Below are 23,611 nucleotides of genomic sequence, written 5' to 3' on the forward strand. Positions count from 1 at the left end.
TGCAGTGGGTGTGTTAGCTATTTGTTCAGAGAAAGATTTGTAGGCAGGCCGATTTCTGTTCCTCAGAGCCCAGGGGACACTGCAACTTCATCCTCTTTAGTGGTGGGGCAGTTTATGCTCTGGAAATAGAGATGCTATTTAAAAGCAAAAGCAAAGTCACAACCGCTAATGCAGAGAGTGCTTACCCTGTACTGGACATTGTTCTAAGCACTTTATATGTAAGAACTAATTTAATCCTCCCCACAATCCTATGAAGCAGGTGCTGTGGGTTTACCCCTCCTTTTACAGTTGAAGAAACTGAGGGATGGAGAGGGTAACTCGCTCAGCTGCTAGTATGGAGAGGAGCACCTACTGGAATTCAAAACCAGGCAGGAAATTGCAGAGTCCAGGCTCTCTCCTCACTCCGCTACCATTCTGCCTCTGGAGGGGCTCTGAGAAACGAAACTGTTCTGTCCAGATTGTTCTTATTAAGCAAGCTGAGCTGACCACCATCAGAGTTACTCAGAGAGTCTGAGCTGCTGCATAATATCTTGGGGCAGAAGGGAGAGCTCTGTACTGAGTGGGAAATGGAGCCAAACTCAAGGAAACATCAGAAGTGGGGGTGAGCAGACAGAAGAGACTGGCAGAACCAACTTGCAGGGCCAGAAGAAAGCTGGAAGATTTTGGCCAGGTAGAGTCGCTGGAATAGCAGTGGGAGGAGGCAGTGCCCAGCCCCATGGATGATGGACTAAGAGACTGAGGAACAAGCAAAAGACCTGGTGAGGCTCTGGATCAAGCACCCAGACCCAAGACACCTGGACTTATTTCCTCGGGGAAAGTTTGGTTGGTTCAGTGTGTCTTCTGAGGCCTTGGCCTTATGTTTCCAGGCAACCCCTTTCCCAAGAAGTAGCTCTCTGAGTCTGCTCCTTATCTTCAAGGCAGTTGGGGACAAATATTGGCTGGCTTTCTTTGTGGCAGGCTTTGTGCTAGGCAATTCACACACATTCTCTGATTGAATGCAATGCTTTGTATGAATATATCTGAGCCAAGCTCTCTACTTTGCACGTAAATAGAACTAGTAATCCTTCAGAGTATGCGTTCAACTTTGGTTCAGTGAAATTTGGAGTAAAAATTGGACTTTTAAGTACTTCTAATTGAATAGAATAATTCCAGTTAGATGAAATGCGTCATTTGAAAGTGCAGTACAATGATAGATACTCAAAAAATCATAGAACCTTAGAAGAAGCAGGGATGCTATCCTTGAACCAACATAGAGACTTCTGAATATGATAAGGATCAATCTCAAAAACAATGAAGGCCAGGTCAGGCGAAATTACATATATAATCTCTGTCCAACACTGTAACTGTCCAAAGAAAGGCAGTCATATGATTTCTGCTTCTTGTGGTCATGATGAGGATAAAATTAAGTCAAGCACATGTCGCAGTGCTGACCACAAAGAAGGACCCGACTGCATAGTACCTGCTCTGCTCATTGCCCTAAGAGAGAATTGAAGTTGGGGGAATTGAAGCAATGTGTCAAAAGCCATGGAAATAATAAGTGGTAGAGCCAGGATTCAAGCCCAGGTCTCTGTCTGCCGCCTATTTTTGTACAGTTTTCAGACTAAGGATCTTTTTTTAAAAAGTGTTTTATTTTTGAAAAAAAAGAATAAAATATTTTTGCAGCATATGAAAAATACATGAAATTCAAATTTCAGTATCCATAGGTAAAATTCTACCGGAACATAGCCCTGCTTATTCATTCTCATATTGTCTGTGGCTGCTTCCATGTTACAGTGGCTCAGTTGGGTGGTTGAGGCAGAGGTCATTGCGCCCCAAAGCCTAAAATGTTTAATATCTGGCCCTTTACAGAAAAAGCTATTTGACCCCTACTCTAGACCTTAGACTACTATTCTTTCCATGATGCCCAAGTGCTGGCAGATCCAAATTGCTTGTGACTTTGCCAAATCTTCCGGCATTCTTGGGAAATCATTAAATTGCCATGCAGGTTGCATTGAAGTGCTCCCTGCTGGCTTACCTTGGAAAGTCTTGAGGGTACCAGATGGGAATAGATTCCTTTCTTTCATCTTAGCAAAAATCCAGTCTTGCTCTTTCATGTTCAAAAGGATTTGATTAATTAGGACATGAAGGAGGAGAAGAACAATCCATGCTGTTGGGCCAGGCTGAGCGGACAGTTGGAAGCTGCTGTATTTCAGCTCCTGCTCCTCATGTCTGATCCGCTCCCTGGACGCCCAGCCCTGCCTAATGGAGACTGCAGCCTGGAGGCTGAGGCACAAGCTTTAGCGTTAGGGACCAGTGCTTGAACTGTGGTTCTCTACTTGCTCACTATGACTTTGGTCAAGTTATTTAAACTCGCTCAGTCTCAGCTTCCACAGGTCAAAAATGGGAGTAATAAGAGTATCTCTAGCTGAGGTAATTTGGAGGATTAAATGAGAAAGTAGAAATGTTGGGGGTTTTTTTTGTTTGTTTTGCAAAGAGTTGGTTCCGTAAGCATTCAGTAAATATTAGCTCTTTTTATTAACTTTTCTGCTTCCTTGTCAGCAGGGAAGGAGCAAAGAATCTGATCCAAGTGAAAATGCCCTGGGAGGTGTTTTTAAAACATGTGTTTTTTGGTGCATGTTTTTTAAAAAGAGTAATACAGGCAGACAATACAGAATTCAAGTAGTACAAATAATAAAAATAAATGTCTCACAAAACAATGTGTCTGAAAATGCTCAAGGCAGTAATAGTCATAATAGCTCTAAACTGGAAATTACCCAAGTGCCCATCACTAGTTGAATAGAGAAATCGATTGTGGGATAGTCTTACAATGGAATGCCATTCAGTAGCGTGAATGGTCTGTAACTACCGGCAACAATGCTGATGAATGTCTTGGACAAATGCTGAGCAAAAGAAGCCAGACAGCAAAGCACACAGACTTTCCATCTGGATGAGCTTCCATCCGGATAAGGTACAGAGTCAGGTGAAAGCTCACCTTTGCCTCAGGGATCACCCTTGGTGGAGGTGAGGGGTGATGATGGGCAGCTGGCGGGAGGAAGCTTGAGGGCAGCTAGCAATGCTCTGGGTCTTTATTTGGGTGCTGGTTACATGGGTGTGTTCAGTGTGTGAAGATTCATCAGCTGATGCTTGTAAATGCATGCACAGGATTAGACTTCCTATTTCCAGAAAAATAATAAAATCTGAAAATGAAAAGGCACCCTCCTCCTACTACTGACTCCTAGTCACTGAGACCCCTCCTCAGAAACAGCCACTGCTATTATCAAACAGACTATCCAGAGACAGCCATTGGCTATATAAGAACACGTCTGCCTGTATAGATAGAATATTTTGTTGTTACTGTTATTATTATTATTTCCTGAGAGCAAGTTTTTGTTTTATTTCACAAAGGCTATTTTAGAGCAGTTTTCAGGTCAGAGCAAACTCGGAAGTACTGAGAGTTCCTGTGTACCCCCTGCCCCCATAGCCCCCCTCGCTATCGCACCCCACACAAGAGGGGTGCAGTTGTTTCAAGAGATGAACTATGCTGACACATTATAATTGTCCAAAGTCTATATTTACCTCAGGGTTTACTCCTGGTGTTTTACATCCTAGAGGCTTGGAAAAACACATAATAACACATATCCATCCCTAGAATATCCGTCACTGCCCTAAAAATCCCATCTGAGAACAAGTTTTGATGTGCTTAGTCCTGTGTCCAGTCAGTCACCCACTGCAGAGGGGACAGTGGCTCTCAGGAGAAGGTCAGGTAGAGCAGAGGAGATGAGAAGGGGTCCCACTGCCGGGTGACCCTCTCAGATCTGGCAAGGTTTCTGCACATATTCCTTGAACTGTCAGAGTGAGTTTAGGGGCTTCAAGTTGGCTGGGCCCTCTGCCTAGGGTTGGGCTGGACCTCAGATAAAGTCATCTCATGCCTTCTTTGTTTGTATTTATTTATTTAATTTTGTCTTTTTAGGGCTGCACCTGTGGCACATGAAGGTTCCCAGGCTAGGGGTCGAATCGGAGCTGTAGCTGCCGGCCTACGCTACAGCCACAGCAACATGGGATCCAAGCTGCATCTGCAACCTACACCACAGCTCACGGCAACACCAGATCCCTGACGCACTGAGCAAAGCCAGGGATTGAACCCGCATCCAGATGATGCTCGTCAGACTTGTTAACCGCTGAGCCATGATGGGAACGCCTGCTTTTAAAACTCTGAGTATCCTATCGGGCAGTCCTGCTCCCCAGGCCTTCTGTTCATGATGAACATTCAACTGCGTTTATGATTCAGACTCACTCTCATCTTCTCTGTGAGAGAATTTTCCTCATTCTCAAGCTGGCAGTGTCTGACAATAGGGTGGAATATTTGAATCCAGAACCACCATGAAACATCTGGGCAGATATCCTTGTATTTGTGGTCTTTGATTCTGTCTTAGCCTTCCAGCTGGTGACTTTCTCCAATCCTTTCGGCAGCATCAACAACCCCAAATCCTCTAAGACCCAATGCAAGCTCCACTCCCTCCATGAAGTTCCCACCGTGTTTCCCGGGAGGTCCCAGATATGCATCACTTCATTTAGCACTTATTTAAGTGATAATTCATCTGTAATTATTGATTGCTGTCTGCTAGGCTTCAGATACCATGCCCTATGCTGGGAATTCAAGAAAGAAAATTCTATTCCTGTCCTCAACTTGCTCACATTCTAGTGTCAAAGGGAAGCATGTAAAATAGAAAAGAGTATTAAATGATATCTGTACAAAAGACAGGTAACTGATCAAATCTGCTCGAGTAGGAACCAAGAGGACCAGGCAAGGCGCACAGAGGGGCCCCTTGAACTCTGTGCCTTGAAGATGGAGCAGGGCTTTGCTAGGCAGACCAGAGCGAGACAAGGGCCCTCAGGTGGAGACAGCAGCACGTGTGAAGGTGTGGAAGTATGAAGCACGTGTTGTCACTCACCATTAATATGTGTATGTCATTTACGTTGCTAGTCTTTCCAGCCAGATTGTGACAGACTCATGGATAAGACTCACAACTCAGGCTCCTCTATTCCCCACTCCCCCCAAACACCTAGTACGATTCTAGAGACTAAAATTAGACAGAAATGAGAGTAAGGGAGACAGGAAGAGTCTTCTTAATAGATTTAACCCAAGACTTGAATTTTAAATAGTCAACAGATCTCCATTTTTAGAATGTGAACTTCTCATCAGACTTGGAGTATAAAGGAAACCTAGGGAGATGAAATTGAACTTTAATTGGAGCAGATAGTATAATCAGGGCCAAAGTGTGATGAGCAGCTGGTGTCCTCCTCACTTTCTGCCCCATCCAGCGCCCCACCCTGGGCTCCCCAGAGCTTGGCCCTCAGGTTCTCAGGAGGATAGGAGTTATTTTGCGTGTAACTGGGCCTGCATTGTGACACAGTCCCTATCAGAATCCCTTGTTTGCCATCGAACCGCTCTGTGACCTTGAGCAGCTTACAAGACATCTTAGACGTGACTTCGTCAAGATTAAATGTCATGTCTTTGGAACATAACAGGCTCTCAGTAATGTAAGCTTTCCTTCCTTTCTTCATCTCACTTCCTTTCTGCCCCCTTCTCTTTTACCTTGGAATGTTTAGGAAGAAATTCAGAGGAAGAGAGAGCCCAGAAAACAAGGAATAAAGAAATTCTGAGTTGCCGGTGGAAACTTTGGGAAAGGGTAAATGGAATGACCCAGAGGAAATTTAAGACATTTTGACATGTTTTGTGCAGTTTACCACCACAGATAGATGCCATTGCCTCCGAGAGGTTCCCTCAAAACGGAAGCTGGAGGTTTCTTTGGGCACTACATTAGGCTGAGACTGGCCACCCAGGGGCTCAGCTTCGTCGGGGTGTACACATGGCAGAGAAAGGATGGGATACCATTTATCCAGAAGAAGAAAAAATTCAAGGTCACCCTCCTCCGTGTGTGCCTGTCACAATCCCCTGAGGGGCTGTCACCTGGGAGGAGCATTAGACTTCAGGCTAATGCAGCGCTGGGCTCAGGGTCTTTTCTCAGGAATGTCTCGAAACTTCCAAGCAGCTTGTCTTAGGCGGAGGTCCTCATGCCCGTGATCCTCCGTCTGTTTGCCAGGGATTCAGGCACTGCAGGCGGAGGGGTGCACCTGTGCCTGTGATTCTATAGCGACTCACTAGGATCCTTCCCTGTGTCACCCCACCCTACTCCCAGGCGGGAGCATCCCAGCACTCCACTTAGCCTTCTCCCACCTGCTCTGGCCTCCCCATCAGCCCCCCAACCAAAGAGCTCTCAGTTGTAAACAAATCAAACTGACAAACTAATTCTCAGGAGCTAATGGCTGAAGGCACTTAATTCTCTCCGCAACATTTTCATTTTAATGGGAGCATTAAACCTTGGCCCATGAGGGACTCTCTAATGGAGGGATTCCAGGCAGAGTGGAATGCAGAGAGGAACAGAATGAGCTGGCAGCTTGCCCAAGGTCACACAGCAAGGTTTTGGCAGAACTGTGAGTAAAACCCAGCTACCTCGACTTCCAGTCACACACTGGTGGAGGCTGCCTCTTGCTTGGTCACCCTGGGGACTCTCTGCCCGACTCTTGGGCTGTGTCAGTGACTGTGGTCCAGCCTGAGTGTGCAGAGGCTGTGACGTGAACCTAGCCCTCCTACCCTCACTGCCAGAACCTCTCAGGAAGAGTAGCATCGTGGAGGCTTGATCAGTAGATATTATGCAAATGCATAGAGCAATAATATTCCCTTCCATTACCAAGCTAACAGACCCCATCAAGAGCCTGCCTGCTTTCTGACAGTTTTATTTTTCCTGGTTTGTCAGCCTGAAATCATGGTCTGACTGATGCCGTATGAAGCATCAAAGGTAAATGACTGGCAGAGGCCCAACTCCTTTTTCTCTGAATTAGAGGCCCATGCTCCACAAGCTGGCAGGAGCTCCGGCTCTGTGCACATCAATTATGGCCTCTGGCTGAGAGCCTTGCTGCGCAGAACCAGGCAGTAAACATTCCTGGAGTCCTGATGAGCCTCATTTGTGGTGCGGTCCCCAAAGAGAGAGAGCAGCCAGGCAGTGGTATCTTCCCTCCATTCCCGCTTCATCTCCCACTGTCACCCAGCTAAGGGATCCTAGAATCTGAGGACTCATTCCACTTTGGTCTGTAGTCGTACAAGAAAAATAATATTCTTCATCTTCTAAAACAGAAATTAATTGCTACTATGAACTCTTACTCTGCTGGATGTCAAAATTTAATTACAGTCAATTAAGTGTTTACCCTTGTCTTGTCTCTGTGTCCTCTTAAAATTCTAGAAAGCTTATTCAGTGTGAAGCCGTGTGTGTGTGTGTGTGTGTGTGTGTGTGTGTGTACAGGCGCGAGTTCATGTAGTGTCTGGTTCTTCGTGTCATTTCTTTTTCTCTTTTTCTTTTGTTTTGTTTTGTTTTGTTGCATTTTTTAGGGCCACTCCCTCGGCATATGGAGGTTCCCAGGCTAAGGTTCGAATTGGAGCTGTGGCCACTGGCCTACGCCAGAGCCACAGCAACGCGGGATCCAAGCCACGTCCTCGACCTACACCACACAGCTTACGGCAACGCTGGGTCCTTAACCCACTGAGCAAGGCCAGGGACTGAACCTGAAACCTCATGGCTCCTAGTCGGATTCGTTAACCACTGTGCCATGATGGGACCTCCTCTTCGTGTCATTTCTTATCGTCATTGGCATCTCTGAGATGATGTCCCCAACCCCATCCTTTTTTTTTTTTTTTTCGTCTTTTGTCCTTTTAGGGCCACACCCACGGCATATGGAGGCTAGAGGTCTAATCAGAGCTACAGCTTCTGGCCTATGCCAGAGCCGCAGCAACACCAGATCTGAGCCGCGTCTGCGACCTACACCACAGCTCACGGCAACACCAGATCCTTAACCCACTGAGAGAGGCCGGGGATCAAATCTGCAACCTCATGGTTCCTAGTCGGATTCGTCTCCGCGGCGCCACGATGGACACTCCCCCAACCCCATCTTGTCTTTGGTTGTCAGCAAATCAAAGTGGTGCCTTTTTCCAACTGCAGGACCCCTTTAGGCCACCAGCTCTCTCTGCTCTTGTTTGCTCAGAATATGCTCTCTGTCTCCACAGCAGAATACAGGGTGCAGAGACCATGTGCGGCTGTTTTAGGCTCTCTGCCTAAGATACTCACATATGCATTTCTTCTCACCTTCAGTGCTATGTGGAGGGGGAACCCAGTGCCTCGCTCCTTCCCTGGACTGTCTCTTGAGGAAGTGGGCATAGTGAGTCACAGACCTTCTGTTTTTTGGCTGCCCCTCTAGCAAGTAGAAGTTCTCAGGCCAGTGATCGAACCTGTGCCATCGCAGTGACCAGAGTCTGCTGCAGTGACAGTGCCAGATCCTTAACCCACAAGGGAATTCCACCTTTGTTTTCAAAAAATATAAATCACTTGCTTGTGAATTTCTCCAACTTGTCCTCCTCAGCGCTTGTCCTGTGTTGCCTCAGGGCTCAAGAGCAATGCTCCGATGTTTAAGCTCCTGTTTCCTGCACATTCTCTTCTCACCCTTTCCCATTCTTGGATCCAGGTAACCTGGCTTTTCATCTTTCACTTGAAACTCACAAGCCAAGAAGTAGACTATTCCCTTTAGTTAGCCTTCATTGTAGCAGTAAACATCTCGTGATATAACTGTCTAAGTGGAGAATTACATAGCGACAGACATTCTTAAGAGGAGAGGGAGGAAAACACATTGGTTAAGAAGCAAAAACATTATACAACCACAGTAGCTATATCTGTAGTTGTTTGCAGTCTTTCTTAATCATAGTTCCAGAGAAAGTGACTAGAACTTTCATTGTCTCAATGTTCCCAATGTTGGCACCTTCCTAAAAGTGCCAAGGTCAATTCTCAATGCATAGAAGAGAAATTATTAAATCAATGGATGATTTAGGGAAATAATTCTCAAAGTGTCATATGAGGACCCCTAAAAGTCCCTGAGACCCTCAATCTATCAGGTCAAAAGTATTTCCATAAGAGTACTAAGACTTTATTTGATTTTTTTATTTTATCTCTCATGAGTGTACTGTGGCCTTTGAGAAACCTCACTGTACAAACATGAACATCTGTGTATACACAGAAATCAGGTGTTCAGAGATTTCATATATTGAAAATACCAGCAAAACAATATTATGTAACATTTAAAAATATATTAAAAGAAACAAAGCAGGGGGTTATAAATTTGATGATATTAAAAGGTCTCTCTCTGATTGACCAGGTATATTAAAACAAAGACAAAATAAAACTTTGAGAAATGATAAAAGTATGTAATAATTAAAATTAGTATTTCAGTGAACAAGTTAAATAGAAGATTGGAGCCAGATGAAAAGAGGATTAATAAGTCTGAAGAAAGGCCTGAAAAAATTATCCTGAAAGCAAGAGAAAGAGACCACGATGTGGATCAAAGAGAAATTAGAAGACTTAGTGAATAGACTGAGAAAGACTAACAAAAATCTCATTTTGGAGTTCCAGGAAGAGACGATAAAGAGAATGGAAAAGAGGCATTGTTCAAAGAGATAGTGCCTAGGAATTTTGTATAGTCAGTGGAGGATGCCAGTCTCAGGTACAGGAAACCTGAAAATGTCCTGATTTTAAATCTCATGCTGTTTTCAGACAATGTCACAGCTTTTGGAAGAGGTAGTGGTTTCATGGAGATAATGGATGTTGTTAGTTATGAATCACATACCAAATGGAGTTTTCATTGTAAACAGAACACTTGGGGATCAGACCCTCTTTTTTTTTTTTTTTTTTTTTGGCTGTGCTCTTGGCATGTGGAAGTTCCCAGGGCAGGGATGGAACCTGCACCACAGCAGTGACCCAAGCAGCTGGAGTAGCAATGCTGGATCCTTAGCCCACTGCACCGCAAGAGAACTCTGGATCAGGCCTTCTTAATGGGACACCTAGAGTTTCAAACACAAGGAGATCATGGGAGACTTCATCTGAGCCCAGGGTCCACGCTAGAGAGAAGGCCTAGTCATCTAGTTCACTCTGAGGCCAGGTGAAGGATCAGGGCTTCTTCCCATCTCCTCTGCTCTCCCTGCTCCCCTTATCCTGAGCACTACTTCCCCTCCACCCACCCCTCAGGAGCCAGTGGCCAAACTAGACACAGGGCTAGACAAATGAGCACTTGCTCTTAGCAAAGCAGAAAAAGGAAGCACCTAAAACATGAAAAACAAAAAATGTTAAAACAAAAATGGACATGTCTAGCACATATTAACCAAAAGAATGATGCTCCAGCTACATCAATACAGGATAAAATCCTCAAAGTTAAAAGCATTGCTAGAGACAGAGTTACTGAATATTGATTGAAAGTTCAGGAAGAGATAGCAATTCTAAACCTGTTAAAATAAATACAGTAAAAAAAAAAATAATAAAACTACAAGGAGAAATAGACAAATCCGCCACCATAACTGCAGATTTTAGCAACTTCTTTTAGTTATTTATAAACCAAGTAGATAAAAAATCACTAAGGATAGAGGGAATTGGAATCACTCAGGAAACAACCTTGCCCTGATGTAAATAATTGATAACACTTCTCAAATGTGGAGAACACATATTTTCAAAGGCACATGGCACATTATAAAAATGTTATGCATTATACCATATGTCAGTTTTCATCCAATTAAAAAAATCTAAAACAGAAAAGAAATTAAGCTAGTAAATAATAATAAAGGCAAGCATGGTATTATAGAAAATTAAAATTCTAAATAACAGTTTGTCAAAATCATCAACAAAGAAATTATAATAGAAATTGTAGGGAGGTAGGGAGTTCCATTGTGGAACCCAACTAGTATCCATGAGGATGCAGGTTCAATCCCTGGCCTCAATCAGTGCGTTAAGGATTTGGCATTTTCGTGAGCTGTGGTGTAAGTTGCAGACGCTGCTTGGATCTGGCCTTTGCTGTAGCTACAGCTTCAATTCGACCCCTAGCCTGGGAACTTCCATAGGCCATGGGTGTGGCTATAAAAAGACAAAAAGAAAGAAAGGAACGAAGGAAGAAAGGAAAGAAAGAAAGGTGGAGGGAGGAAGGAAGGTAGATAGAAATTATAGATTCCTTAATCATAATGAGGTAGTAATGAAAATAATATCTGTTGGAACTTGTGCAATGAAATTAAAGCATCTTTGACAAATACTTAATGGTGCCTAAATTCTTACATTAGAAAAAAAGAAATTGTGAAGGCAAATTATCTAAGTATCTAACCTAAGAAGTTAAAAAAGATCAGGGTGATGATGCTAAAAATGAGGGCATAGGGAATTCCAAGGCTCCATCATTCCAACAACTAATAAGCTAGTGAAAACTGTCAGGATCAACTTTCAGAACTCTGGAATATGGTTTAGCTTTCAACATCCAAATGGAAGCCTAATGAAGAAAGAAGTTGGGCATTGTGGTAAGAGGGGGTGATGACATTTTAAATTGCCCACTTGCCATCCTCCACTCCCCAGGTCAACAGTGGCCGTGAAGACACTGCACTCCTGGTGCAGGTTGCTAGTGCCACAGGGAGCAATACAAACCTTATTCTCAAAGAGCTGTGATTGGTGTTTTGACCTGTCTACTTCTAGGGGACTCCTCTGCATGGTGGATAAGAATCTAGGAACCACGTTTTCTAGATTCACCTTCCCCATATTGTTCCAGGTTAGAGTTTTTCAAAGAGGAAGTTGAAAAGAAAAAATGAGAAGCAGCCATTACTGTCAGTAGCCATGGAAGGCTGATGTATGAGCAACTGCAAGATTTATAGCTTCTTAGGCTTCTGGAAGAGCTTGCTTTGCTTCTGCAGTTGAGACAGTTGATAGGAGCTTTGATATAAACCTTGAGAAACACCACGGTTCCCCAAAGAACAGTTAAGAACCACAAGCTTTTAGGGGCATTTCTTTGACCTTCTGGCTTCAGTCTTCTTAATCCTCACCTTTCTAGCTGTGCTCACACTTAGGAAAGCACCAATTTATCTACTAAACCCCTTTATTCCTATGATAATTAGAGTAACCCTGATTTCTGGATCAAATCTTGACTGATAGAGATGCAAAGGATCCAAATGGAATAGGTTTGGGAAGGGAAGGTCAGGAATTAGTTTTGGATGTGAATTGTTTGAGATGTCTTTTTGTGTCTCTCTCTATATAATAGGGTTGCATATTCAAGTCTAGCGTTTGGGAGCAACGTCTAGTCTGGAGATATAAATGGGAAATTTACTGGCTATAGACGATATGTAAAATCATGGTGCTGTGTGAGATTATCAAGGAAGTGAGTGTGGCTAGAGAAGAGTAAATGTCTGTGGACCAAGTTCTGGGACACCCAACACTAAGAGATCAAGAAGATGAGGAACAACAACAACAAAAAGGATACAGGGAAAGAGATACCAATGGGTGGGAGAAAAACTAGGAGAGTATGATATTCTAGAAGACAAGTTTGGAAAGTTTTTCAGAGAGAATAGAGTGATCAACTGTGTCAAATTCTGCTGACAGGTCAGTCAAGATGGTTGAGAACTGAATATTGGTTATGTTTACCCAAACTATGGAAACTAAAGAAAAGTAGAAAGTTGGAAGAGAAGAAGGACTATATGTTGTATCATCACCAAAAACAATAGTTACTGCATTCATTTTTCTAGGTAAGTCTTTACTTTTTTATATTGCTGGAGTTTGTTATGCACACATCATTTTCTACCTGCTTTTCATTTACTTTAGGAGATTTTTACTATATTATTACACATTTATTACTAAACTTATTTTTAATAGTACATTATATTCTTTGAGGGGATGTAGCATATGTTCTTTAATTGTACTTTAAATGTTGGACATTTACGCTTTGTTTACAATTTTCTATTATAAATAGTTCTGCAAAATTTATTTGCAAAAAGCTTTATCAGCAGTTTTATATGACTTCCTCAGGGTGAATTATTGAAACCTTAACTACTATTTCAAGGAAACAAATGTATTTAAAGCTCTGTTTTAGGCTTTTGGAAATGAACTCATTAAGCATTACTTTTCCCAAGTCCTAGTCTGCTTTCTCTGGATCTTAATTTGAGAGCTGTCAGTTTTCCAGCTCTTGGGTCCCAGCAATCACTTGGTTTATCTTTTAGAAGAAAGAAGGAAGGCTGGCATGGGGTTTGTAGGGACCATGTGTGGGGGGGCCCAAATATATATTAATTTGTTCTCTCACTCATTTATCCAAGTCAGCAAAAAAGAGGATAGGAACAGGGAGGGCTCTGGGATAAGAAACAAGAGGGATGAGCTGCCATGGATGGCACAACAAGGTGGTCTTCATTTTAGCTTTGACCTCCAGGGCAGTCTTTCATCTGAAACTGGCAGTGCCTTCCCATGAAGCAGGACTGTCTCTGCCCCCACACATGGCTGTGTGCCGAGGCTGGGGAGGGAACACAGTAAACTGTGGACTATTCCTGTGAATCACTCAACCCTGGTGAGGCTCAGGAAAATGGAAAATCAGAAACTCATTATCTGTGGGGTTTTGCTTAACCTATATATTTCTTCTGATGACAGCTGCTCAATGATGTTTCCCTAAGCGGCTCTTAAGCCACATGATTTAGGCAGTGTTGACTCCATGCCCCCTACCTAGTGTGGACTCATGACTCAATCAGAGTTGTCTACCCCATGGCCGTGGTGACCAGTTACTAGCTTTAAGGACCAGGTAAACCTGATACTGCAGGGGTTCCTTGTGAGGAGATCTCGCCTGAGAGAAACACATTCTCAGAGAAAAATACAACCATTCGATGAGAGAAGAAGCAAGAGAAAAACAGTTAAGACCCGTAGGAGATGACAGAGAACATGTTTGCACGTCAACATGGGCTTTTAAGAGGACTGAAATCTAAGAATTGAAATCTAAGTAAGTTCATAGCCATACACACTAATTTGCTGAGATGTACTCTCCTCTGAGTAGATGCTCCATCTCAGTCTTTACAAAAAGAAGGAAATCTAACCTCAAGAGCAAAATCTTCATAATGAGATGTTGCTATTTCAATATCCAGATCTCCCTTGAGAACAGGCATCTATAGTCAAGCCATTTTTTGTCACTTTTGAAAGAATATGCTTTTCCTGACACTAGCAAAGAATTATTTTTCAAATTATATAAGCTTTCTTTGCTGATCACCACTCCAAGTCTGTAGGTTTATAGGCAGGTTAGGTTTTGAAGAGACTACACATCATAGTGTTTTCAGACCTTGAAACATATTTGAGAAGTCCTCTGTATTTTCCATCTTGGAAACATGATCTTCCAAGTTGTCCAAGACTTACACCTTGAAGTTAGACACTTCATTTAAAAAATTTTTAAATTTATTTAAAAATTCAGGTATACTTTATAACAGGTGAAGAACATCATGATTCAAAATTTGTATACACTGCAAAATGACCAAAGGGTAGACAATTCTTGTTCCTCCATTTCTATCAGTCAATCTATCTCCTGAATTTTTTTTTTTTTAAATATATCCACATCTATTGCCTTTGCTTGGTTCAGAGCAGCATTCTCAACTCTCATCTTATATCAGAATCATCTGGGGAACTTAAAAAAGTAGTGCTGCCCGGAAGTCACTCCCAGAGATTCTGATATATTTAACCTAGAATGGTATTCAGGAATCTGTAGTTTTCAAGGATCCCCAGATGACTCTAGAATCTAGGCAGGGTTGAGAATCACTGGATTTGAGATCATTATCATCTTTTTAAAACTATGAAAATAGTCTCCTAAGTTGTCACCTTGACTTCTCCAGTCTCATTTCTTACCAATCTGTTTTCCACCCATCTGTCTGCCTATTTCCAGGGGAATCTTCTAGTGAAACTGGTTGGGAACCAGTCTGATTCCATCACTCCTGTGCTTGTGAGTCTTCCAACCCTAATTCCTATACATGGCTTGAAACTCAACCTCCTGGTCGTTTTCCCACCTCCCAGCCCCTTAATATCATCTCCCATGACTTCTCGCTCCCAGTTCATTCTATAGCAGTACCAAAGTAGTCTTTGATGTTCTTAAGAGAAATATCTCAAAACAGTTGTGAAACTCCATTTTCTTGAATGTCACACAATTTCTTTCCATACAATGCAGTAAATTATTGCTGAGAAATTTGTGGCTTCCAATAATGCAGGACTGAGGTAATTTATTTACATATTTATTTAAAATTAAAAAGGTATATTTTATTTATTAAAAAAAATTTAATGTATAGTTGATTTACAATGTTCTGTCAATTTCTGATGTACAGCAAAGTGACCCAGTCATATATATAATTTTGTCATATTATCTTCCATCATGTAGGACTAAGGTAATTTAAATAGCAATTATAGTATACCTTTTCATGAAAATAATCTCCACGTAATGTTGCACTATATCACCCCAGTAAGACTTATTAAGAGTGACGGAAGATGTTAATTATTCCTATAGAATCCGCATTTGTACAGAGGTGTGATTTAGAAGGCTTCTCCTCACAAAGACCTATTATCCAAATCCTGCAAAGAGAAAATATTTTTAAAATTTCCAACCAGTTTCATTTTTCAGCATATGCTATTCGAAGCCTTAATGGTACTTCTGCTGTGCAAGTTTCCTGCAAAGAATCAGACAGCTGCCTTAAGTTAACCACCGTTTTATCATTAATTTATTTTATCTCTAGTTAGACATTCGTTAAAACAATTTCACAAATCACCTTTATCTCTTTCTAAATGTTGCACTTGTTATCATTCAAACTTTAACAGATAAATGAGTTAATGTTTCTCTTCTCTGTCATTTATTCAGAACTTCCCTTTTCTGCCCAAGAATTGTTAACCTCTTGCTCTTTATGGCCACCTAGTATTGGTGCTAAGCACAAAAAAGTAGTTTTGTGGCTACTTTTCACTAGATAGCAGCCTTATATTATAAGTAAGCATGTGTCTGCCGTGACAAATACACAAAGAGATGTCTAGCAGAGCTCGGCCCCCCAGGTGTGTGGTTGACCTCGGGCGCAAGTGTAGTGATGTGTTCTGCACACTACCCTTCAAGCATGGAGGGTAGTCCGGCCTCAGTGAAACTGAAAATCAGTAAATGTCATGGCTCCTCTCGTAAGGAAACCAGAATAGTCCAAAAGAGAGCCTAAGATTCTGTCATGGATAAACAGAATAGTCCAAGAGCAACCCTGGGAATTCTCACTGAGTTGCCTGGATAATGAGCCAGTGGGGACAGGGGGTTTCCGAGGTCAAGACATGGGGCTGCACCTGAACTCACCCCCACAAGTCTCAAGCTGGCAGCTGGCTTTCCTAGTTGCTTCCTGCTCTAAACAAGCGACCTGTACACCTTACTGCTCAGTGCTCAAATGATCCTTTTTTTCTGCCATGCCCTTCCTCCCACTGATACACTTGCTCTGTGGCTCCATAAATGAGAAAGGTGAGCAACTGAGGAAGCTGGGCTCCTCCCTGGAAGGTACATTCCTGGCCTGTCCTGGTACTCCTGGAGCTAAGACATTAGAAAACTGTGCTCTTTTTACTAACCCTCTCTTTGCAAGTTTCATCAAAAATTCTGTCTTTTATCCACAACCAGCGAGGTGAACTCCGACTTGAGCCCTATTACCTGATAGACTTTTAGTGCCAGGTATGAATTCTGGAAACTGAGAATTCAGAGTGAACTATACCCCTCTCCTTTCACCTTTTGTTCTGCGCAGGATCCCTCCCTCTATGGGCCACCTGCTGGGACTTCAAGATCCACCTGTGCAGAATTAACCCTGTCCCCTGGCCCCCATCCAAAGCAGAGAAAAATCACCCTCTCCCCTGTGCTACTGAAAGTTGCAACAGACCCAGGCAGTTCTCAGTATTGGGACATTGTTTTCCATGATTAAGCCATCCTGGGAGTCAGGGGTTTATCCCAACTATTTATTTTTTATGTACAATTACTTTTTAATTGCATAAGTAATATGTATTGAAAAATTTAGAAGTATTAAAAAGTAAAATATGACCCAAGAGATGAACACTTTTCTGATTTTATTAAATAAAAATGGCCTGATGCACTACCAATTTCTTGAAACCTACATTCTTTTCTTGATGGGCAGACATGGTAGTTCATTGTTACTTTCATTTGCATTTATTCAGTTTGTGACAACACTGTTTAAAATAGGCTTAGTGATGAATTACATTTCCATTTTATGTCTTCCCTGTCCACAGGTTTGTGTTTATTTTGCCATTAAGTATTTTTCTTTGCATTACAGATTTGTAGGAAGTCCTTATTGTTGAGTCTATCAACTCTTTTTTTTTTTCTTGGTCTTTTTAGGGCCACACTTGCAGCATATGGAGGCTCCTAGGCTGGGGGTCAAAGTGGAGCTGTAAGCCACTGTCCTATGCCACAGCCACAGCAACACCAAATCTGAGCTGTGTCTGCAAGCTACACCACAGCTCACAGCAATGCCGGCTCCTTTAACCCACTGAGCAAGGCCAGAGATTGAACCCACTTCCTCATGGATGCTAGCCTGGTTCGTTAGCACTGAACCATGATGGAAACTCCCAAGTCTACCCACTCTTTATCAGCAATGCAAGTACTACTTATATTGTAAAACTATTTTAATTAATTTATAATTTAATTTTAAAATTTTAACTTCATAATTTAGATTTTATGTTTTATATTTTTTTATTCAAATCTCTTAGTCTTTCTTAATTATTCTACCTTGATGTCACACCTAGAAAAAGCCTTACCCACCCTAGTTATTGAAATTTTTCCTAGAAGCAGTTTCATGTTTATGTTGGAATTTTAAACCTGTTTTGATGCTTATCTTGGTACAGCTTCCTCCTTTCTTCCTTTCCTGTCGCCTTCCTCCAGCAGCTGTTCCTTGAGTGCTTGTTCGACTCAGACACTCAATTTTTTGGCACTGAGGAAACATCAAACTACAAAGATGACAGTTCCCGTCTATGTGGTGTTAACATTTGAATGAGAAAAACAGATGATAAACACAAAACCCAAATAATATAGATTATAATGTCGCAGAGGGATGCGTGCTGTAACAAAATATCAAGCAGGGTATTGATATTGAATGGAGCGGGAATATGTTATGTAAATAAGCCAAAGCTGGTCTCTGTATCTTAGCTCCTTGGCTGCTTGTTTCTTCCCTGCAGGCCGAGATCTGTGAACTCAAAAGCCCACAGCCACCAAACTCAAGCTTTTACGTCCGAGATTCTTGTTATGAACCAGCTAGTATCCATGAGGATGCGGGTTTACTCCCTGGCCTCTCTGACCTTGCTCAGTGGGTTAAGGATCTGGAGTTGCCGCTAGCCATGGTTTAGGTCACAGATGCACCTTGGATCTGGCGTTGCTGTGGCTGTAGTGTAGGCTAGCAGCTGCACCTGCAGCTCTGATTCAACCCCTAGCCTGGCCACATGCTCCAGGTGCGGCCCTAAAATTTTTTCCCATCCAATTATTTTAAATATACCCCCAACAAACAGATTTTTAGGTCACTGACAGTCTTCCTGCTTTGTATACCTAGAAAAACTGTGCCCAACATCTAACAGCTTAAGATCCAGAGAGGATGCTGTCAATTTTGGAGCTCCCCGATCTAGACTCCCTGCTGTGCTGCTGACCGATGTCACCAGATACAGGAACCCCTCTCTGATTCCACTCCCCCCTTCCCTTCCTTCCCTTCTGGACAGTGACCCTGCGCCACAGCTGATCGACTGTCTGCGGCTGTGAGGGACTTGCTCACCTGCAGACTTGTCAAATCAGCACCCAAATCAAGCTTATGTACGTCACTGGTGCCTCATGGTCACATCTTTTTCATTGATAAGCCCCCAAATCTCTCAAACCCTCTAAAGGGTGCTACTTAAGTTAGGGAGATCAAAGAAGACCTCACCGTGCAGGGACCATAGAGCAGAGACCAGGCATAGCTTTGGGGGAGGACTTTAGGTCAGAGGGCCGGGCAAGCACAGGGCTGCAGGCTGCATGGGCAGGAAAGCAGGAGGCCAGTCTCCTGGAGCACATGTGCTGCCCTGTTTATTCAGCCACCTTTCCCCTCCCACTGCTCATTTCAAAAGCGTTTTCCTTATATCCTAAAGTCTTATGTGTATTTGATTTGTTTCTGGCCTTTCATTCTGTTCTCTCACTTTTGAATCTTAAGCCAACATGATCTTGTTTCAAGATGAGCAGTTACACTTATTGTTTTCCTTTTCACGAATTTCTTGGAAAATATCAAGAATATGTTTCCAGATGAGCTTTAAAATAATATTTGCTAGTTTTAAAATTAAAAATCCAATTGGAGTCTTCATCTGAATTACATGGAACTAAAATTGTCATTGGAGTCTTTACAATGTCAGATCTTCTGGCCAGAAACATTGAATGGATATTCAATGATTAAATTTTTAAAATGTCACTAAGCTAACTTCCATAATTTTCTTCATGTGAGTCGCTACATTTATTTTAAAGTATACTTATATGCATTTTTTGTTTTGGTTGCTATTGAAAATTCAATCTTTTTTTTTATTCTGTTTTCTAATAGGTTATTGCTAGTATATATAAAACCTAATTGCTTTTATGTCTATTGGTTTTATAATCAGCCACTTTAATTAAATATCTTATTAGGACCAGTGGGTTTTCCGAACAATCATTTTTTTTTTCCTAGAACAGACACATCAATTGCAAACTGATAATTTCACCCATTTTTTCCCCCACTTTTACCTTTTACTCTGTTGTCTTCTTATTGAATGGCATTAGCTAACTTCATTAGAGAGTTTCCTTTCAAACTACAGAAACTTGGTATGTGGTCATGATTCTCCTACCAGAGAAGAATATTGGTCTATTTTTTCAAGAAGTTCAAATCTTGCAGAGTTAAGACAGAGAGCTCTTCACCGAGACTGGGACATACTTTGATTCCTTTTTTCACAAGGAGATGGAAATTTCAGGACACAAAGAGGCAAACAGAGATCAGTCAATGGATTTGCTCCTCCTCTATCCCCTCTCAAGTGTAAGGTTAAGCATCCTCTAGAGACCACTGTGCTGCCCCAACTCCCGGGCAGGTGGGGTGCTTGCATTGCCTGGACCCTGGGACTGACAAGTCTCCCTGGGAGAGGATGATGTGCTCAGAGGATCTTACTCAGAGCTGAGCCTCCAAGGGGAAAACAGGTGATGGTTCTTGCAAAGGGTAGGTGGGAGGGGTTGAGACACTCTGCTTGATTTCCTCAGGTCAGAAACTGTGGGCACACTATGAAATCAAATCTTGTTTTCATTTTTCTCGTGCGTGGCAGAGGAGCAAGTTTCTCTATTCTCCCTGATAAGAATATAAAAAGCAAGCAAAAATGCTTTCTCAACAAAGAGACTGCAATGAAAAATTACACATATTCCCTCTGCTCCTCTTTGCAGCTTATCTGAGAAGAGGCTTGGAGAGTCTACAGTCAGTCACCACAGTCTTCCAGCCTATGGGCTTCCTGTGAGAAGATGGATGTAGTTGTCAAGGGCCTCAAGCCCTGCAGAAGGTTTTTTCACAACATGAAATGTAGAGCTGAGAGTATTTCTTCAGAGGTGATATCACGCTTGTTTGGAGACTTGGAAGATTCCTGAAAAACCTTAGGTGAGCAACAAGAGTTGAGGAAGAATTTTCTCTGGTTCCATTTGGCCAGATCCAAGTCCAGTTATTCTGAGAGCCTAAGGCCAGAGCATTAGCTCCACCTAGAGCTTTTGAGCTTTATAAATACTGGCTCTACCAACATGCACCCAGTCTTCCACTCCCCAGCCCAGCCTGGCCAGCCTTCAGCAAGCCTTCTTCATGCAGGGGGGGAGGTTGGGAGGAGGCCATGATCCAGTGCTCTGTTGCCAGGTCTGGTGCATTTCTTCCATAACTGATGCCAGCATATCTCTTATTTCCAGCTCTTGGTTTTCTGGGGACTGGGATCGAGAGTGGATTCTTGATGATGAGTATCTCTTCCACTTACCACCAAGGCAATTTTTTGGTTTTTTTCCCACTGTTGCTCTGAATCTGGTAAGAAAGTCTCTTTTTTTTTTTTCTACATCAATAGCACTCATTTCCTATCATCAGTATGGAGAGAGAGATTCTCCTTTTCCTGCTATATTTATATTATTTCAATAATAACGTTTTGGGGGAGGACATTTAAACCCCCTTAGGCTCAAAAAGCCAAAATGGAAGGTAGGTTCTTTATAGTGTGTTGGGGTGCTCCCAATCCACGCATTTATAAACATCTCTCAGTTCAAGACTCCATAAGAAGAAAAATGATTTGTGAGAATGACTGACCCTATATTCACATAAGAACTGTGTGCTATTTATTTAAGTCATGCGTTCAGTCATCCCCTCAGCCACTTGCTTTTTGTTCATGCACTGAGTCACTTAATAGTTGTATTGAGTATCTTAGTCAGCACTTGAATAAGGTATTGTGGTGGTGGATACACGAATCTGTACATGTGGGCAAACGGCATAGAGCTATGCAAACACATTTTTCTTATGTCAGTTTCCTGATTTTGATAACAGAATTATGCAAAATACATGTGGACAAACTAGATTAAAGGACCTCACTTTACATTTCTCTATATCTTATTTTTGTATTTTGAATGTATTATTATTTCAAAATAAATTTTAAAAAAGCAAACACAATAAACATGATTCTCATCCTCTTGGAGATCATTGTTTACAAAAGCTGCACATGTTTAAAAATTAGCATCCACTTAAAAAAAAAAGACATTTAATTATTTTGGAGCAGTTTTAGGTTCACAACAAAATGGAGAGGAAGGTAGAGTTCCCATATACACCCTGCCTCACCACATGCACAGCCCCCCAGTATCCACACCGGTGATGTACTTGTTACAATCAGTGAACCTACACTGACACAGCATCATCATCCAAAGTCCATAGTTTACATTAGGGTTCACTCTTGATGTTGATATTGTGCATTCTTTGTTTTGTTTTTGTTTTTCGTTTCTTTTTGGCTGCACCCATGGCATGTAGAAATTCCTCGCCCTGAGATTGAACCTGTGCCACAGCAGTAACCAGAACTATAGCAGTGACAATGCCAGATCCTTAACCCACTGAACCACCAAGGAACTCCTATGGGTTTTGATAAGTGTATAATGACATGTGTCTATCATTGTAATATCATACAGAATACAGAATAGCCCTAAAAATCCTCTGCACTCTGTCCGTTCATCCTTACCTCTCTCCTAACCCTTGGAAACCACTGATCTTTTTACCATTTTAGTATAGAATACTTTTATCTGCTCCAAAATGTCATATAATTGAATTCATACACTATATAGCCTTTTCAGATTGGCTTCTTTCACTTAGTAATATGCATTTAAGTTTCCTCTGTCTTTTTATAGCTTGATAGCCCACTTCTTTTTAGCACTGAGTAATGTGACACTGTATAGATGTGCCATAGTTTATTTATCCATTCACCTACTGAGGGACATTTTGGATGCTTTCAAATTTTGACAATGATGAATAAAGCTGTTATAAAAATTCACATGCAGGTTTTTGTGTAGACATAAACTTTCAGCTCCTTTGGGTAAATATTGAGGCATGCAATTGCTGGATTGTGTGGTAAGAAACTGCCGCAACTGTCATCAAAAGTGGCTGTACCATTTTGTATTCCCACCAGCGATGAATCAGAATTCCTGTTATTCCACATCTTCACTAGCATTTGATGTTGTCTGTGATCTGGATTCTTGCCATTGTAATAGGTATGTAGCAGTAGCTTATTGTTGTTTTAAGTTGCAGTTCCTTAATGACATATGTGGGGCATCTTTCCACATGCCTGTCTGCCATCTGTATATCTTCGTTGGCGAGGTGCCTATTCAGGTCTTTTGTACAATTTAAAAATAGAGTTGTTTGTTTTCTTCCTCGAGTTGTAAGAGTTCTTTGTATGTTTTGGTTAACAGTGCTTTATTGGATGTGTCTTCTGAAAATATTTTCTTCGAGTCTGTGACTTGTCTTCTCATTCTCTTGACCTACTTCCTTTTTATTAACAAGCTGGTGACAACAATTATCTGGCGGAGTGCACTAAACGGTCTCTCCACTGGGTATCGCCCACATTCTGGGACCCTGCTATTTTCTTGACGACATGGGCAGTTCTGTGTGAGGGATCTGATTGTGAGCACAGGCTCCGGGATGTGTTATCCTGGGCTTACCCTGGTTCCACTGTCCAGAGGTGTGCCGCCTAGCTAAATTACTTAGTCTCTTTCTCCTCAGTTCCCTCAGCTGCAGGTGAAGACCAAACCAACACCTATCCTAGGGTGGTTGCCAGGATAGAATGAACTGATTCCAGTGCAGGATTTGGCACAGTTGATGGGACATAGTAAATTCTCCAAAAGTGTTCTTACGGATGTCATGACACATATTGTGATGTCCTGTTTTGGCTTTATTACTTACTAAGTTTGTCTTAATTACTAAGTTTTTGTCTTAGAAGTATATTCTCTCTTTGGAATATGAGTGGTTTCAGGAATAGTTTTGAAAGTTGTATCTACTTTCACCAAGTCACTTTGGTGGCAGTTAGCAGTTTACTGTCCTGAGAGCTCTCTTCTTTGTGCTGAGAAAGGTTTTAGAGGTCCTCTCTCTTTTAGAGGTCCCTTCTCTTTTTCATCCCTTTTGAACATGGAATTTAAATGGATTATTAATGTAGGTAGTTTGGTAACACCTGATGTTGATTACCATTAAACATTT

At 41.9% G+C, this 23,611-nt stretch overlaps 1 protein-coding gene and 1 long non-coding RNA gene across 16 annotated transcripts in view; one reads left to right on the plus strand and one right to left on the minus strand.

The window, feature by feature from the left end:
• LOC125117271 (uncharacterized) overlaps positions 1-23,611 on the plus strand; it is a 169,820-nt gene that overhangs the window by 89,758 nt on the left and 56,451 nt on the right. For 11 of the 15 annotated variants that reach the window (XR_007132574.1, XR_007132568.1, XR_007132564.1 and 8 more), the window contains 4 exons: positions 5,590-5,669; positions 12,477-12,619; positions 20,308-20,515; positions 20,812-20,923. This is a non-coding gene — a long non-coding RNA (uncharacterized LOC125117271). Of the gene's footprint in view, positions 1-5,589; positions 5,670-12,476; positions 12,620-14,764; positions 14,836-20,307; positions 20,516-20,811; positions 20,924-22,550; positions 22,633-23,611 lie in introns of those variants that run through there. The other 4 variants (XR_007132566.1, XR_007132569.1, XR_007132565.1 and 1 more) reach the window with 3 other exon arrangements.
• Positions 1-23,611, minus strand: part of NPSR1 (neuropeptide S receptor 1) — a 148,256-nt gene that overhangs the window by 51,931 nt on the left and 72,714 nt on the right. The gene's annotated exons all lie outside the window — the stretch shown is intronic.

The sequence above is a fragment of the Phacochoerus africanus genome, chromosome 16, assembly GCF_016906955.1.
Source record: "Phacochoerus africanus isolate WHEZ1 chromosome 16, ROS_Pafr_v1, whole genome shotgun sequence".
Classification (NCBI taxonomy): domain Eukaryota; kingdom Metazoa; phylum Chordata; class Mammalia; order Artiodactyla; family Suidae; genus Phacochoerus; species Phacochoerus africanus.